The sequence below is a fragment of the Artibeus jamaicensis genome, unplaced genomic scaffold (genome assembly GCF_021234435.1).
Source record: "Artibeus jamaicensis isolate MK-2021 breed Jamaican fruit bat unplaced genomic scaffold, CSHL_Jam_final contig_466, whole genome shotgun sequence".
Lineage (NCBI taxonomy): Eukaryota > Metazoa > Chordata > Mammalia > Chiroptera > Phyllostomidae > Artibeus > Artibeus jamaicensis.
In genome coordinates this window covers 16,597,428-16,615,397 of record NW_026521844.1, presented here as the reverse complement: position 1 = coordinate 16,615,397, position 17,970 = coordinate 16,597,428, and the positions used below count along the sequence as shown (strand labels likewise).

Sequence of the window (17,970 nt, the reverse complement as noted above, 5' to 3'; positions counted from 1 at the left end):
TAAGGTCCTTAGAGTGAGCCATACTCTGGTATAACTGGCAGGGGATAAATGAGGGAATTGGGAAAAAGACATACAAGTGGAAGACCATGTGAAGACTCAGAGAGCAGATGGTCTCTGCAAGCTACAGGAAGAGGCCTTAGGAGAAGCCAACCCCAACTTGGTCTTGGAACTAACCTCCAGCACTGTGAGAAAATAAAAATCCGTTTTTTGAAAGCCACTCAGTGTCTAGTACTTTGTGATGACAGCGAACTTAAAATAGATCTTGAAACTAGGCAGTGGGAGGCTTCTCTAACAAATACATAAAATGTGGATGTGGCCTTGGAGGTGAGTAATGGGGAGGAGCTAAAGGAGTTTAGAGGAGTGTGTTAAAGTCTAAATTGCCATGAAGAGTTGGAAGAAATACAGACACCAAAGACAATGCTAATGAATTTTCAGAAAGAAATGAGAAACATATTACTGAAAACTGAGAAAAATGATAGAGTTTCAAAGTGCCAAAAAATTGGCAGAATTATGTTCTAGAGTTTTGTGGAAAGTAGAGTGTGTGAGTTATGAACTTGGATACTTCTTAGCAGAGGAGATTTCTAAACAAAATATTGAAGGTGCAGCCTGGATTCTCCTTGCTACTTAGAGTAAAAACATAACAGGAGAAAGAGAAATTAAAGAAGAAACGAGTCAAAAGGGAACCAGGACTTGAAGATTTAGACATTTTTTAGCATACCCTATCCAAACCATGATAAAGCATGTTCTGCAGTGAACAAGAGTATGGCTGGAAAATCTCCTGCTAAAGGGATTGCCATGTCACTCATGGGTCCAGTCAACCACCTCTGCAGCAGCCAGAAATGGAGATGCAGTAATTCAGGGAAGATCTGTGGACAGCCCTCTTATCTTATGACTGGGTGCCCATGAATGGCATGGGAAGCCAACACGGATTTTGAGAATTTTATTTGTGTAGAAATAAAGACTGAAGAAGACAGAGATGGGAAGAAGTAAAATAAGGCTGTCAGACTACAGGATGAACCAATAAAACTGTCCAGCTACAAACATGTTTTATTAATCAAGAATCTGTAAGAAAGACCCCAAAGGCATCTCAAATGTCAGCAGGGTTGCCACTCTCCCCAGCGGTCCAGAGTGCATGGGTCCAGAGGGTTGGGGAGGCTACTGCTTCCTCGGTTCCAGAGACTGGGGCAAACTTCTTGATTTCAGAGAGCCAGGCCCGGGGCAGAAGGGCCCAACACACCGATGGGCCCGAAGACAAGGCCACCTCCCTGGTGGGCAAAAAGAACTGAGCATCAAGCAAAAGAGTAAAAGTTAATTCTCAAGCCTTAAAATCTGATGAAATTGTCCATGCTAGGTTTCACACTAGTGTGGGAGATATAATGCCTTCCCTCCTTTTGATTTATCCCTTTTGAAATAGAAATGTCAATTATATGCCTCTGCCATTATTTTATTTTGGAAGTAGTACTTTGGTATGAAGACCTAGCAAACTAATACAGTAATACTAGCTATAATATTTAGCAGCAGACCAAGGGGGAGAAAATCCCAGAAATCAGATAAAGCCAACATTTCTCAGTAGATGCTGGCCAGGTGCACCCCCAGAACAACACATTGACACATTCTCAACCTACACGTATACTGGTGACATCTTTGTGAAAGAAGTAGGGATGGTAGAAAAGAAAGGAAACGACATAGCAGAGTAAATGCATTGCATATTCTTTGTTTTTTTGAAGATTGTGTGAGCAAATTTAAAACTTTGCTTTAAAAAAACTAATAGACATGTGGAAATTGATATACATAAAATACATATACTTAATGTAGGATAAAGAAAGATAGAGAAATAGGCAAATTTTAAAAGGAGACTTAAGTACAGATAGCTTACCTGAGCACAAAATTCAATCCTAAATCCACAAAGGAAGAAAACGTATTGCACACTAATGAAGTCTGTTTTACTGGGTTCTAAACCAGACTTTTAATGGCTCAGCGCTTTTCCACATCGCTGAAGAGCCCTCCAGTCAGTAATGGCTCCGTGCTTCTGCTCACCTCATTTCTTTTTATTTGAAAGGAGAAGTTGGACTGGATTTCAGGTTGTTTATATTATATTCATATTTTCTCTGACAAATATTAACAATTAGCTGAATCTCTGTGATTTATTAGGAAAATTGCAGTACATATAGATGCTGTGTATAAATCAGATACTAAAGAATAAAAAGTATGATTTTTATGAAATCACACACAAATATTATAATCAACTATTAAGAACAACGACAGTATGGGTAAGGTGGCAACATTAGTATTAAGTTCTTTTGGTAGAAATCATAGAATTATATGTAATTTGTAATGAATTCTATATTAAAACTTTAAAATTATTTTTAGGACTTGTATTGAACTCTGACTTTGTCTTCCAATATGCAGAACCAAAACTTAAATGCAATCACATGTACAATGTCATTAGATAATGACCTACCCATTAGATGTGAAAATACCTTTGTGTAAAATGGGCTACAATGACTGGTAAATAGAGGAATGGATGTCAATCCTACTCAGACCACACACAAAAGTTCTCTGAAGGTCACTCATAGGAACATAAAACCTAAAACTGCAAAACCTCTAGCACGGTGGGTTGCAAACTTTCTAAAGGGCCAATCCTCAGTATCTGAAGCTTCAGGACCATCCTGTCTCTGTCAGAAATAGTCAGCTGTGCCACCGTAACACAGAGACAGCCACAGACAACAAACAAGTGGAAGGCCCAGTCATGTTCCTGTAAAACCTGATTTATGAAAACAGGCAGCTGACCTAAAGGCTGTAGTCATCAACCCCAAAAAAGTAGTTTTATGAACTTTGGCAAACATTTATACAAATAAGTATATATGAATTTTATTTATATAAATACATAAAACATTTATATAAAACAATTTTATTATATTTATATAAATATAAAATATAAATATAAATCTTATTTATAAAAATGAGAGAGCATTTTATGAATGTGGGGTAGGCAAAGATTCCACAGAAAAGCCACAACATTAATCATATCACTGACTGAAATCACTGGTCTACCCAAACATTTCTGACTCTCTTTTCATAGATGTCAGTCATACCTGCCTCCCTGACCTGCCCCCTCACACCCTTTGGAGGCATTTCCCTCAGTGAATTTCTTGAACATCTAATCTCCCTGGAACCTGTTTCTCAGAAGATGCATTGAGACTTGGGTTCCACGATCATGCATTTGTCAAAACTTGCATTTCACTGCACTGAGGGCTATTCATTTCACAGTGTGTGAATTTTACATATAAAAATCAAATTCTACAGAACCATTCCACATTCTAAGCTGCAAGTATTCTTATATATGTCACTACTAGGAAAAAAACGATACTTGACATACTTTCCAGGATAACACATCAATCGCAGACACCCACATGGAGTCACAAATGCACTCACCACATGGTTTCCTAGGTGTCCGACTTGAAGAGAGAAGTGCGCTCACCTTGATAACTTGAGACCAAAACTCTGTGTGGTGAGCTAGGTTCCCTCATTAATAGCTAAGCCTTCTGGACAGAAGCCAACTCTCACACAATGTACACCTTAGTGTGCCATGGTAAGCTATACATTATTACAAATCCTGGAACCCCAGAATTGTAAATGAATTGTCAAAGTACAAATGGCACTCAGTGAACTCGAGTGAATATTCCACAGTATAAGCTGACCCAATTCTTCATTTTTAAATCTTTCTTACTTTCTTCATGGATATAAAAACCAGCAAATCATCACTTTGTTTTTTAACTCTAAACAGTTTGCGACTTTCTAAGGTTTCTAAGGTCTATTTGTCTCAGTATGATGTACCTTTCCTGAAGTTTAAATCCCCACTATTTTGTATAATTCTCCAGAAATTAGATTTCCAAAAACATCTTTCTTTCACACTTCCTCAAATCTATTATCCATTCAGTGCCTTTTAAATGTATCATTAGCCTTTCTCATTTATATCCCAACACAATATGACTCATGTATAATGACTGATATGTATGACAGTTATGTTCCTATGTAATAATTATCTATAAACCACAAGAGATTTTAATAAATAGCTGTAATTGCCATTTTTGTATACAGTGGAAGTGAAGCTTACTGTAATCATTCAGGAGATGGCATGAACAGAAATTCCAGGCCTGATTAGGCATTCTAAAATGACACCAACAAGAAAAAGTGGCAGCTTTCTTCCTCTAGTAAAAAAATGGACATACAGCAAATTCTCACTTAGTAACCATCAAAGGTCCATTTGTCACCTGCTATGTGTCCCCCAGTACTGCACTGCGTACACATGATACTATGCAAACAAGACAGTTTCCCACCTTCAAGGAATGTTAAATCTAACTAGAATAACAGACAAGCAAGTCAAAAGTTACAGTAAAACATGACAAGTACTCTGATGAACTTGCTAACAAGGCCCAAGTTGCCCCGTGTGAAAGATAAAATGCCTAGGACAACTAAGATGACTGTATTCAGGCTATTGCAATAGAGACAACATTCATTAATGAAAAAATATTTCAAAAAAAGATGGAGAAAACATATGGGTTTTATGAACTAAGGGAGTCAAGAAGGAGGATGGAGAGGGTTTCATCTGCGTCATTGAGGAGGGTTGCAGATAGGTCTCATGTAAACCTGTGAGGGCAGGATGGTCCTCTACAAACAGCAAAGGGTGGGAGGTTTCTCCACCACCACTACCTTCTGGGAACACCGGTCTCAGACAAAGTTCACCATGGAAACACTTTATTGAACCTCTTATACCTTCATCCTCATGATGCCTGTCCCCACCAGGGAGCCTGGGGAAGAGGGATGTGGCAGCGTGGCTATGTTTGACAGGTTAGGGATTAAAGTTTTCCCAGGAGACATCTAGGACCTGAACCTCAAGGGGAAAGCAGGATTCACTCACATGATTAAGTAAGAAAAGACATTCTGGGAGAAGAGAACAAAACAAGTCGGATGCATCAGAGCGTCAAGTAATTTGGAGTGACTGAATTACATACAGGGTATGAGTCACTGGATGGCGGGACCTGAGTCCTGACATGTACATGGGCAGGAGACAAAAAACGTTTAAAGGATGTGGATTTGGAGATGAAGGCACTAGGTTGGGGAACCACTGGGTTTTTTTAAAGAGGGACATTGTGTGATCAGATTTTTGCATGGAAAAAATGCACATAGTATACAGAATAGATAAAATGCTTAGGTAAATGTACAAAGCATGTAGAAGAGATCATGGAAAGTCAGACCTGAAAATAGGACAAAGCAGAAAGAAGACTGCCTTGATAGTATGTAGGATGAATATTAAAAGTCCTAACTAAGAGTCCATCTCTATTTTGCTTGTAGATAGAGTGGCCCCAGAACAGCTCTGGGGCGGGGGTTGGGAAGGTAGTTGGGAGTGCAGAGGGATAGAGCAAATAAGAAAAAAAGAGAAAGAACTTATGGGCATGGAGAGCAGTGTAATGTTTGTGGGGGGCCAGGAGGGTGCAGGTGGAAGAGGGTACAGGGAATAAATGATAATAAAAAAATACCATAAAATAAAATAAAATTTGCTTTAAACAAAGTCTGAACTAAGGTGATACAAAGTAGCACTCATGACAGACTATTAACACATGTCACAGAATACCTTATGTTTTGTCACTGACAGCTGAGATGTACAAATGAATTCTTATTCTTTATTTACCTATTGCCTGGAAGAACATGACAGTCTACTTGAAGACTCCTCTAAGTTCAGGTGTTAAAAAGTCACCATTGATTCCCTTGAAAATGTGAGTTTATTTGATGTAATATTTAGTGCATATTTGCATTTTCCCTTTTGCCCTTAGCTTTCCTATTTTCTTATTTTTGTTCTATATCTGCCTATATCATCCCTCACCCCTTTACTTCAGTCACCACAAGCCCCAATTACCAGCTCCTGTAACAGGAGAGCCATCCTGCAAATTACAGTATGTGTTGTCATCTTTCCTGTCCTCGGGAAATGGTTAACTAACAAGCACATGCATACATCTTTCCGCTTGGTAGCAGTGGGTCAGGAAGTCAGTGGATTTTAAAGACTGATATTCAGAATCTAATATGTAAATCACCTCAATTTGCATTCAAATGTAAATATGTGTTGCACATTTGAATATATTTACATAATGCATATTTACATTGAAATTCAGCTGAGAGTGAGGTCTGAATGCATAAGTTGCTGACAGTTCTATTTCCTTGGCTTCCCTGTCTTTTGAAAAAGCTCCATGCCAGTGAAAGAGGTTGAGGTGTAGGAAAAAAAGGGCCATTTCTGCAAATGCTACTGACATGCTTACCTGGAAGTGTTCTTACTAGGACCATAGCAATAACTTCCCATTATTAAAAATTCATGTATAATATAGTAAGAATAAAAATACTTACAATATCAATCATGTTGTATGTAATTCAGTCTGGAGGCAAGAGGTTCAGAAAATGTACCTGTAACTTACAGGGACACACCCCATCACTAGATTAATAATCACTGAGGTCACCACTTCATTAAAACGGTCAAATGCTGCATCAGAGATGCAGGAAGAACAAGCAGAACAACATTTGGTATCACTTCAAAGAGGAAAGTGGTAGACTTTCTGAGATGGGAGAAGCATGTTTGCTCTGCACAAAGTATAATCACCACCTGTAGAGAGAAGATAAAATAAAAGATGAGTGAACCTCAGCTATATCCAAGGGATATATCTTCATTTATCTAGTGTGTCTGTACTGAGAGCACAGAATAGAAAATGGATGTATCAGAGTTAGTGACTAGATTCTGCATAGTCAGTGGGACAAAACTGATCTTTCACTTATTTAATCTAATCATTACACTGTAATCAACCTCACGAATATCTTGTTTATGAATTTAATTTCCTTTGCAGAAAGAAATAGGGTGAGTTAAATCATTCAGATTTTGTGCAAAACCTATTTTTTCTTTTTCCCTATCACATATTTCCATTTCTAAATAAAAACTGCCAACATGGACACTTTTTCTCTCTGCTGTACACTTAGTAAGTTAATAGTACAATTATCTCAGAAAAGGACATTCTAGAAGTATAAAACAAAACAAAAAATGTTAGATACATTTGGGAAGCCTCAGGTAATTTGGAATTACCTATAGGCTGTGCAGTGAGAAATGGCAGGAGCTGAGACCTGACAACAGCAACACTCATTTATCTCTAAAGTACTGGGGGATGTGGCCAGGCATTGGATCTGCACTGTAGATCATTATTATGTACATAGTTATGGTGCCTGAATCAGAGCAACTCTGATGGAATCACCACTTTAAAGTTTCCAAACAACTGCCCAATTTACATAGCCATTCAGAACATGGCTAAATTCTATTAGCACCACATTTTAAACCATCACATTCTAGACCAGGTTATGTTTCACAAAGGACAACTTTTTACTTTCGATGGTCTACTGTAGTAAAGAGAGACATCAGAATAGCTAATAGATAGTTGATGGTTGACAATGTCTTCGTATTTAAAATAATAATAATATGAGATAAGAAAAAATAGACAAGCATTTTAATATTGATCAAATTAATTCAGGATTTCTGTTCAAGTGAAATATGAAAGACTACATAAACTTGTTAAGTGTAATTTACATGAAGAAGAGTAATGTTCAATCTATCTTCAAATTTCCTATACAAAATTAAGTTTTTGTTTCCTGATTCTAGTAACTATGACCTAGCTCTGCCAAATAATGACCATAATTACATTTTATATTTCAATGGAGAATTGCAAGGGCTAATTGGCCATGTCCACGCATTCATTAAATGTAGTTAGAAACACATTTTTGATCCGTCACATTCAGTTTTATAGAAAGAAAATATCTCAGGCATAACAGTTAAACATATTGATCATAATTCTAACTTGATAAATTAAATTAAACCAAAACTGCATATTCAAAGAATATGAGAAAAGTATGTTTTTAAAAACCACATAATATTCAAATTTTAATTACTTTATTGAAATACAATATGTAAATTATCATCTAATTTTCCTAAGTATAATTTATCAACTAAAATTTCTACATGCATTTACCTTACCATTGTTGAGAGTTGGTAATTGCTATTAATTTTAGCATAATTGAATGGTTTTAATTTTCAACCATAGAACTGAAAGATCAGAGGAGTGGAGACTTCACTTAAAATCAAAAGTAAAGTACTTACACTAAATCTACCATTTAACTTACATGGAAAATTCTGTAACAGTTTTAATTCAATAGACTGTCCATTAGGCTTGTTATCCCATTCACTGTATTATTCACAGGAGGTTGGCAGTTAGACATACAAGAGCAGAGCAAGGACAATGGGCCAAGCACAGAAGGCCACCAGAGTAGAAATCCCCAGGTGCCTACCAACCAGCAAAACAACAAGGAAAACAAGAATCTTGCCCCCAGATCACTGGTCTTGCACTTTACGCCCCTCTACCTTTCATAATGCTGGCCATGAGGTTCAGACCCTCTTCAGACCTTTCAGCCCCTGGCATATTGCTAGTTATCTGGTGTTAGATGCCTTCAGGGAAGGACCAAGGGGCAGGAGAATAGCTTCATATAACTCCTGTACAAGCCTAACTTGTATGAGAGTCATACTACCCCTTTAAGAATTGAGCAATAGATAGAATATCTAGGCCTCAGTCGTGTTTCAGCTCCAGTCCCAAAATCAGACAAAGCAATGCCATGGCTGACATCAGGAGCAGCTGCAATGACCAATGACTCCCTGCCCTGGCATGGACCAATCAATGGAATCCACAGCCCTGAAAGAACTCACCTGGAAAGGTTATGATTGTCTATTGAGATGCTTCCCTGAAACCTCCCCTAAAATCCTTACCCTTCAAAGCCCCTTTGAATGGAGAACCCAGCACATCTCTCTACTTCTCTCTCTCTTCCCCCCTCCATCTTTCTCTCTGGAGTACACCTATGCCCCACTCCCTTCCCCTAGCTATGTATTCCTCACCTCTCTCTTTCTCCTTATCTCCAAGGACCCTCTTTTGCCTTTGTAACTTTTTTGAGCCCATTTTTCTCTATGGCTCACTTCTTCTACCTGTGACTTTCTAAACGAACTTCTCACAGTGTGTGTCTTGGCTCTGAATTCTTTCTTAGCCAGAACCGAAGTACTGATATTGCTGAATCAAGGTCTGGTCTGATTCCACCAATTTAACACCTGGTACCATTTCGCTGCCAACACATGTACCAAGAAAAATTAATAAGATTTTACTTAGCAAGTATGTCCATATGTGGAACTAACTATCCTTATTACACAGAACAAGATGGCATATTCTGGGTAAAGGTATTCAGGACATGCAACTCAAAATATGCCTTTTAGGTATATTGATTATTTTGGTTGGAAGGCATTTGATAAACCACAAATGGAAGGAGAATCTCTGAACTCTCCTTATCTATCTAATCTAAAGATGACTCTTCAAAAGGAACTTAATTGTCACACATCCTCTCCCAATGAGTGCCATGAACCCAGGAAGGTGATTTTTATCACAGGAGACTGTTGGGGACCCCATCCCACAGTGTCTCCCTGAGTCACAGATGAAATGAGGCTACCAATGCAACATCTGCTTGGGGAGAAAAGGCTGGCTAGTCTCACAGAGGAGAAGAGCCCTGAGGTCCTTCTCCTCAGGCTTTTATTGCGGATGATATGTGCAGGGCTATACAGCATGCATGCAAAGCTCATTAATCAGTGTTAGAGGGCTGCAGTTAATGCAAAGCACACATTGTTTACAGGTAACAATAGACGGAACACAGAGATCAGCCTCAGGCTAGGGTCTGTTAGACATACTGACTCCAGATGGTCATTAAGGCAGGGCTCAGGCATCTTCTTCCCTGCCTTGAAGTTAAAAATCTGGTTATTCATGATCAGAGCTGCAGCAGAGCAGGCTTCAGTGGATACAACGCATTCTTTAGGCCAGATTTTCTACAGGAACCCTCAGTGCTAGCATGAGGTCATGCCTGACTCCTAGCATTCCCAGCATTCTGGTCAAGACTTACAGACCCTTATTCAAGGACTGGCTTCTGCAGGGCTACAGTTTCTGATACCACACAAAGTGGTCCCCTGTAGGAGAAAAGATGAGAAGTTCACAACATAGCCAGATAAACTTTATAACAAAAGTATCATGTGTCCCATTCATTCTTCTACAGTGTCATTCATCTTTACCAAAAATTATTCACTCTCCCCTGAAAGGCCAGTATGTCCCTTCTTCCTCCCTTTCCCCGGTTAAGATGGTAAATAAACTGTGGGGGCAACTTTGCCTTCAAAGTCCCCCCATCAGCCAGGGATGAAAGTGAAACTACCAAGTCATGATCTGCTTGGGGAGGAAAGGTGACTGATCCCTCAAAGAAGGGCCAAGAGCCCCTTCCTCAAGGGGCTTTTATTGGGTTTATTTTGCACAAGAATACAGGTAAGGATCAAACAATAGATAGCATTCAAAGAACAATGAGGGCTTATTCTCAGTCAGGGTCAGATAGCTAAAGAGCCATAAAACTTTGAGAAACAAACTTCTTGCTTGGACCATTATCACTTAAATGAGAGCATTCTAAACAAAGCAGGTTTCACAGGATTTTAGGAATTCTTTCTTATGCACAATCACCCCAATCCCATTCTAGCAGGCAAAGGGCTGCACCACCTTCCCCATCATAGGTTTTTAGGCTTAAAGTGGATTAGAGCCAAGAAGCACTTCTCCCAGATGGAAATGAGGACTTGGGCTATGTCAGAAAAGTTGGGCAGTGAGGGTCCATCACTCCCTTTTTGTTGCAGCCCCCGCCTGCCCCCAAGTTTTTCCATGATGACCTCCCAAGTGATCGTGTCTGGCTTAGGTTGCCCCCCGCCGAGGGGTCATACCTGTCACTGACTAACCAACCAAACATTGGCAACTGGGGAGAAACAGAAGCAGCACTTGCTGCCAGAGACAAGCTTTGTCTCCTTAGTGGCTCACAGCCCAGAGGTCACTCACTCAGCCTTAGCAATGCGGGGCAGTTATAACTCCTGAAACCAGGCAGAGTAGTTCCCAACAATAAACTTTTCAATTTTACCAGTTTTTATGAGTATTCAGTTTTTTCCTGTGATATTTCTGTGCATGTAAATACTAAAAATTACTAAATTTGTATAAATTTCCTTCTGTTAATCTGCTTGTTGTTAATTAATTTCAGAGACCCAGCTATGAAACCTAGAAGGACAGAGGTCACAATAAACTTTTTTAATAAAACAAGTACATCCACGAATTAATTAATGACAAGCACATGTGTTCTTATATATTTTTTTATATTCATTGAATAGGTAGTTGGCTCTCATAATAAATCAGTTATAGTTTTTGTACATATGCTTTTCCATTGTCGTAACTTTAATCCTGAGGGATATAATAGGTGTTCAATAAATATTGGTAAGTAGGAAATATATAAGGAGAAGAGTAGAAAGAAAAAAATGAAGAAAAAAAAAAACCCCAAAGTAGTAAAGAGGGAAAGAGAAAGGAAGAAAATGTACCAGATAAAATAATTAAATTACATGTTTTATATTGGTATTCAGACCCTTGCTTTATAATATTAAGTACCACTTATATTTTGAAATCAAATAAGGTTACAAATAGAAAAAGAAAATGTTTATAATATGTAAATAAGAAAGCAATAAAAAAAGAGAGGAAGAACTCATGGACACAAACAATGCAGTGATTGTAGGGAATGAGTTGGGTGGAGGTGGAAAAAACTATAGGGGGTAAATAATAATTAAAAATAAAGTAAATGTAAAATTTAAAAAGAAAATGTTTATAGTATATAATATTTAAACAATAAAATTTAAGAAGTTATGAAACTTTAAAATAAATATTTTGGATATTAGATAAATGTAGTTAAAATTTAAAATATCCATTACATGTATTTATTTTTTAAACAAAAAATAAAGATAAATGAAACTGGGTCCCAGTTTCCCAGTACCTAATAAAAGTTATTTTAAATACCAAAATAAGCCAGTCAAAATATAATAATAGCATTTAAACAAGGAAAAGTGACAGCTAAGAGATGTTGAAAAGAATCTAGAATGTTGTAGCTTTTCAGCATTTCTCCAACAAATACACACAAGGGAAATGGAGGAAAGAACATAAGTAGCAAGCATCTTGAGCATTACTTGTGACCACAAAGTTTAGAGAGAAGCACATGGAAGGAGCAACAGGCAACACCGAGGAAAAATGTGGTGGGTTGGAGAGTGCGGTTGTGGAGAAAGGGAGGGTGGCTTTGCATAAGAAGAAACCCTATCTTTCAACTCAATTCTCAGAGAAGTTGGGACCTACAACCAATACTCAAAATGTTACTTATCTTTATTATGTGGAAAACCAAAAGGAAGATAGAATAGTCACAACCTTAGAGCTATTGCTTCCCACAAAAATAATATATTTAGCAAACATGAAAACAAAACAAAAATATATAGGTTCATAAGATCATTTAAGGAGCAGAAATCTTGGGAAAAAGTCACAAAGTAAGCCCTATTTCAAGTCTCCTCTCTATTATTATGCTACCCATGAAACCAACTATAATCCATGCATAATTTATGTAGGAAGAGAGAAACTAGGCTTTCTTCACATTGATCTGATGCTCCAGGACATTACCTGAGAAGGGAAGATACAGTCTTCAAAGTAGGTGGAATAAGTCCTGGTATTGGACATTTCACAGAAGCAGCAGCAGCAACCAGGCCTTCCTACAAAACTAGATCTTCTCCCTTGCATTCACCATCAGGTTACATAATATAGAATAGAGGGAAATGGTTCTCACACTCTAGCTATGAAATAAGGTGTGGGAAGAAATAATTCATGTATCAGATACTGAAACAAATTAGGAGTTTGGCTGTATCACAATATTTCTATAATATCCTTTGCAAGTAGTTCAGTTCTCTTCCTACATGTTCTGTTCTGAAAATGTCACTAATAATTACAAGAAATATATGAGTCACAACTGCTTCTTTTTTAAAAAAATTCTGACACTGAAAAACCTTATACTGTATTTATCTTTAGTTCATTATAATTTCCCCACCAAGTTGATGTTATCTTTTTATACTTTTTGTAATCATCTTTAAACCCAGACAAAATGTGAATATTGTTCAAACCATAAAAATATCCAAACATCTCACTGTCCTAGACAATATGAGTGACTATGCCATTTTTTATTACCAACTTGGCCCTAGTTTTGATTCATTCTTCCTGCCTTATAGATAAGGCCTATTAGCATTCCAAGTCTCGGGCTCACTCGCCAGTCTGCTGACCAGCATGTAATGGGCATGGAGCTGGGATCCTGGAGGGAAGGAAAATCCAGTTATCAAAACTGATTCCAAAAGAGAGAACCAAATAGACCATTAACAGTAGAATTAATTGTTAATGTTTTCCAAAAGCTATCATTCCTCAAAATGCCAGGCCCAGATGGTATGACAATTGGAACCTGCAATTGTATTGTCATAATTCCTCACAACTAAAGGTTAAAAAAATCCTTCATGAAGAAAACTCTTTAGCCACATAATGGATTCAGAAGTTCATGAGAGAGGTTGTTCATTATAACATCTTCAAAATGAAATATATCACTATAACAGTGATTGGGGGGAAAAACATAATATACTAATCAAGTCATGATTATAAAATAGGTGGTACAAACAGACTCATAAAAAAATCGCATATTAATAGCTTCCTTATGAGTACTTTGTAGACGTCAGCAGTTGTATTTCCCTCCTCACCAAAGAATGAGCCTGAGCACAAGAACAGGACAAGAGTCAGCAACTCGTGTCAGAACTGCAGGAACACTGCCTGCACATCCTGCTCCTGAGCATCCCCAGTAAAACTGGAGATGGAGCAATGAAACTACATGATGACAAACACAGGAGACAACAGTGAAGCCACCTGAGAGCAGAGCTGAGAAACTGCACATCACCAGAAATCCCTTAATCCCTCCTCTTCACAGTTGCCCTCTGGGACCTAGGCAGGACACTGAGATGCTGAGATGGTTTTGGAGGCATGAACCTGCAGTGTGGAATCCTGAATAAATCCCTTTTCTTCTCAACCAGAACCTGCCTCATGAGTTTGACTTTTGTGGCAGTGGGCAGACAGACCTGTGGGTCATCTTCTCAGTTTCATCACCAAAAATTACAAATGTTAGTGAAATAAAAAATTTGTTTGTGTGGCTACTGTGTAGCTTTTAACAATGTAGCAATTACATTTTCCCATTCAGAAGGTCTTCTTTCCCTAGCAACTGTATAGAACCAAAACCAGGGCTGCTGTGCTTCACTGAGGGATGCATTTTGAAACATATTGTAGAGTTTCCCTCCATTAATACAGAAGGCGACTACGCTGGTATTTATGCATCACCAAACTGAAGGAGTCTATTTGCCTGCTTGCACTGAAGCCCAGTAACACATGGCCAAGTATTTGCTGTGGGGGCCACTTTGCCCACAAGTCCCCGCCCCCATCCTCCATGGATGAAAGTAACACTACCAAGACATAATCTGCTTCGGGAGGAGAGGCGGCCAGTCTCTCAGAGGAGAAAGGCTAGGAGCCCCTTCCTCAAGGGGCTTTTATTGGGTTGTAATACACAGGATACAGGTGGCAAGGATCAAACAGTAGATAACATTTCAAAGAAATCTGAGGGCTTAGTCTGAGTCAGTGTCTGTCAGGAAAGGGGGTTGCAGAAACTTTGGGAGACATACTCATTTCCTGCTCGGACCCTTAATATATGAATGAAAGTACTTTTACCAAAGCAGATGTCACAGGACTTTTAGAAACTCTTTCTTATTATGCCTGATCACCCCGGATCCCACTCTAGCCATCAAGAGGATGCACCGCCTCCCCCATCACAGGTTTTGAGGCTTAAGTGGATTAGGGCCAGGAAGCAGCACTTCTCCCAGAGGACGTGGGGACTCAGGCTATGTCAGAATAGCCAGGGGGTGATGGTCCATCACTCTCTCTTTGTTGCAGCCCCCCCAAGTCCTTCCATGATGGCCTCCCAAGTGATTGTGTCTGGCTTAGGTTGCCCCTCCTCTGAGGAGTTGTACCTGTCTCTGACTAACCGACCATGCATTGGGGGCAGGAGGGTGAAGCAGAGGCAGCACTTGCTACAAGAGACAAGCTTTGTCTCCTCATGGATGGCATTCCGGAGGTTGCTAACTCATCCTTAGCCATGGGAGGCAATTACAATTCCTGAAACCAGGCAGAGCAGTTCCCAACAATTTGCAATAAAGAAAGTAAGGATTTACTAATTGAGGAAACAGTGCCGTTCCCAGAGTCACAGGAGAACTGATGCTCAAAGACCTGGCTCCCCAGTGGCTTTCATGGGAGGGATTGTGTAGCAGAAACATTATTAATCATGGTGACTAAAGGAGTTAGGGTTGTGGTCTCTACTTATGGGTTGGCACTAGAGTAGGGGGAGAGTGATCATTGCATCGGTGCTGTGTCAGCCCTAGAGTCCTCCTGCATGTTTTCAAAAGGATTTGTTCTGTGGGATAGTTCTGCTCTCCTGGGTCTGAAGATACAACACAACTGAGGCCAAGATATTATATTTAATTTGATTGAAAACTCTGTCTCTGTAGTCAACAGACTCAGGACTTAGTTCCTAAGACTACTGGATACTGACCAGAATTTCATTGTCCTGAGAGCTTAATGATTAAGCAAGGAAGAAGGAGGTACATCAGTGCACTGGGTGAGGTCAGTTTGAATCAAAGGAAAGAAATCAAAATAAAAAGGCAGATTAAAGAAAAATAAGGTTTTTATGAAGTGGTGTTACTGAAACAAAGTGCAGTTCAGCTGCCTGCCATAGCCAATAGGCAAATTCTATAGACAGAGTCTGGTGAGAAAGGAAATACATTTTGATTCAAATGCTGCAGGATTTGGGAGAATGGACAACTCTTATCTCAAAGGCCATCCCCTCAGGGAAACCCAGAGGAAAACCCAGCCATCCTCAGCCAGACCAAAACCAAAGGTAGCATCCAGAGTTGCTTCTCCTATATAAAGCACCATCCTTTGGGAACTGCAGGCAGCCACTGAGTGGCCATACAGGCAGCTCTTCTTTTTTCTTAGCCCCTGTCCAGCTTCAGGCTTCCTCTGGAGCTTGCAAGTGGGGCTGGCACTGACATTGGTCATGTGGCTCCACTGCCAGAAGATCCAGTGAATGTACCACCCAGTACATTCGTGAGGTGGGTAAGAGAGGTCCCTTGTGATTGTAGTAGTTTGGGGTGTGGGAGGGTCCAGGTGCTTTCTCAAAATGCCCATATAACTTCTCAAACTTTAGCTCACTCCTGTAGGGTCTGTCCCCTGACCAATCCCTTCTTTGCTCCAAACTAGACTGACAGGTTTATTTCTTCAGTTCTGCACCTCCCCCACCCACCATTCTGACTTCTATGGTGCATGTATGTGCCTTCCCCTGGCCCTGCCTCCAACCAGGTACCAGCAAGAGAGAAGGAGGGTTTTCCCCACATCCAATTGTCTCACTAGCCTTCCACGTGCTAAGTGCAATACTTCCTCCTGTTGCCATCTTGTCCAGGGGCAGGGGATCTGTCACCAGGCTATTGGTATCAATCTCTGTATGAAGATTCATCTTGCTTTCTTTGTAAGCATATCAGTACCCCAAATTTTGCAACACAGACATGACAGCAACACTTGTGGGTACAACAAAAGTAATTTCTACTCTATTGGAAAGAGTTTAAACATTTCTTCAAGATCATAAGCATCATGACAAATTTGCAAACAAACTCTTTTCAGACTTTTACAAGGCACTTAAGTGCCATGAAATTGGAGATTATTATTGAAGTTTGATACCTTCTCTTGTCTGTAACAGATTCAGCAATGTTGTTCTTTTTTTTCAATCCTCACCCAAGGTTATGCTTATTGATTCTTCAGAGAGAGAAAGGGAGAGAGAGAGAGAGAGAAAGAAACATTTATTATTTCTCTCTCATACTCACCCTGACTCCCTGACCAGGGGTCACACCCACAACCTAAGTATGTCTAGGTATGTGCCCTAACCAGGGATTGAATCTGTGACTTTTTGGTGTACAGGGCAAACTCCAGCAAACTGAGCCACCTGGCCAGGACAGTGTCTTTTTGATTTTTTACCTTCAAGCTCTCATGAGGCGGCATCTGTCTACTACAACAATTCACAGTGCTCATCTGGTTGATAATTTTATCTGTGGAGACCTATTGAGTGCCATATTGGGAATTTTTGTTTCATCCAAATAATGTTGAAAGAACTCACATTCAGTCTTTGTTGGATTGGTGGGAAATTTCCATCTTTTCTCAAGGTTTTCCAAGAACTCTGGTTAGAATAGGACAGGAAACTAACAAATCTGTTGAGAGGAACCCATCTGAACTACCATTGGTCCCTCATCTCTTGGGGCATAATAAGTGTGACCTACAAGCTCTTGATAATGATTACGTGGAAGAAATCATCAGTTACATAACATTTATTAACTGACTGGACCTTCTAAAAAGAATGCAGTCTGGGCTTATTCCTGATTGACCAAGTACGAGTTGGTGTCATAAGTTTAGGGCACAATAAATTATGGGCAAAGCTGTTTTTCTTAAGCATCAGTAAATTCAAAATAAAAGGTTTCAACAGGAAAATTTAAGGGTTTGGGGTTTCTCGGTTTTATTTATCATTACCTGAGAACTTCAGGCTCATTGCTTGTTTCATAGCTGTCTGATGGATGGCTTTTAACGAGGAGACTCATAGTCATGACAGTCTTTTTTCCCAGTTTTTAACCTTTTGTATTAAAACTTAAGTGACAATGATCAGCCAGTGAAAAGTCTCTTAGGACCTTTTGAATTCTCAGGCTTACATTTATTACTCCATTTATTGCATTCTCTTATAAGGAATTTCAAATGGTGGTAGTCTTTGCTAAACTCAAGCACACACAAGAGGACAATGGAGTAGAACAGTGAAGAAGAGAGCTTAAAGGTGATAAAGGCTTGTATTAGTTCTGAAATGAAGCAC

General features: G+C 39.2%; 1 pseudogene; it reads left to right on the top strand.

Annotated features, from left to right (window-relative positions):
* The first annotated feature begins 2,266 nt into the window (after window positions 1-2,266).
* On the top strand, window positions 2,267-17,437 carry LOC128627748 (mitochondrial nicotinamide adenine dinucleotide transporter SLC25A51-like; annotated as a pseudogene).
* Window positions 17,438-17,970: the final 533 nt, after the last annotated feature.